Genomic DNA, 1,252 nt, shown 5'->3' with positions numbered 1-1,252 from the left:
CCCCCTCAACCCCCAAACCAGGATACATGTATAATATTGCTTTGAATATAGGCGAAAAATGAACTCTTTGGGCAACTGGTAGTCTGACTTTTGACGCATTGTAAATGAATCGTTAAAGATTAGAAAGAGAGAAGCACTGGCTTGTATATTATGAGTGTTAATGAGTGTGTTTTAAGTGTGTTTTCCGTATGTCTGTTCTTCTATCTATCTATCTATCTATCTATCTATCTATCTATCTATCTATCTATCTATCTATCTATCTATCTATTTGTGGTTTGTACGTATGATTGTGTGTGTGTGCGCGCGCGCTAGCGTGTGTGTGTGCGTGTGTGTATGTGTTTGTGTGTATGTGCGCGCGAGCCTGTGTGCGTGTGAGTGCGCATGTAAGTGTTTCAGAACAAGAGTTCAAAGCTTTGTGTGTGAGTGTCATCAAAATATCACCCACAGTAGTTGGGTAGACTATCGCCTACTAGATAACAGTCTTATAACGAAAAGCCTGTGAATCAGCATGTGCGTCACTTCCACTTTCGGACAAGACTGATTCTTCAGCCTAGAGTGCAGTGTAGATAAAAACCCGGAACTCGAGTGTCGAAGAAACAATCGAAATTTGATAAGGACAGGAACTAATAACAGGTCTGTTTGTTCTACGTAAGTCCCCCGTATAGGAATTACGCTTATCTCTGTTCAGTGGGCTTTGTAGTATTCAAATTACAGGTATACGTAAGGGTTTTGGGTAAGAATTTTTAGCGGATGACTTGGAATAAAGTGACAATGTGCTTTTGGCGCAACGGAAATAAATAATATTATATGACATGTCAGCAATTCTTTTAGATAATCAGGTGGTGTTTTATAATATCATTATGCGATTCTCTTTTGCAGTGGCAGCCAATGCAGATGTTCAATGAGCTGTGATGTTGAGTCTTTCTGGGGACTAATGGAGCATCGTTGTTCTTAATAACTTTGAGTGCACTTGTTTTTTACTTTGAAAGAGGCTGTGCCGCTTGTATAGACTTGCAAATAGTCAAATCTAGAAAAGAAAAAGTATAAGCTGTTCACAAAAGTAGCCCTACATTGGTCCCTAAACGTTTTACTTAATCAACTGGTTTACTTGGATAGACATTAAAATGTTATTTAATAAACCACTCCAACTCTAAGGTTATTAGAGAGAGAGAGAGAGAGAGAGAGAGAGAGAGAGAGAGAGAGAGAGAGAGAGAGAGAGAGAGAGAGAGAGAGAGAGAGAGGGGGGGGAGAG

Source organism: Aplysia californica, unplaced genomic scaffold (assembly GCF_000002075.1).
Source record: "Aplysia californica isolate F4 #8 unplaced genomic scaffold, AplCal3.0 scaffold00026, whole genome shotgun sequence".
NCBI lineage: Eukaryota > Metazoa > Mollusca > Gastropoda > Aplysiida > Aplysiidae > Aplysia > Aplysia californica.
This window is presented reverse-complemented; position numbering follows the sequence as displayed.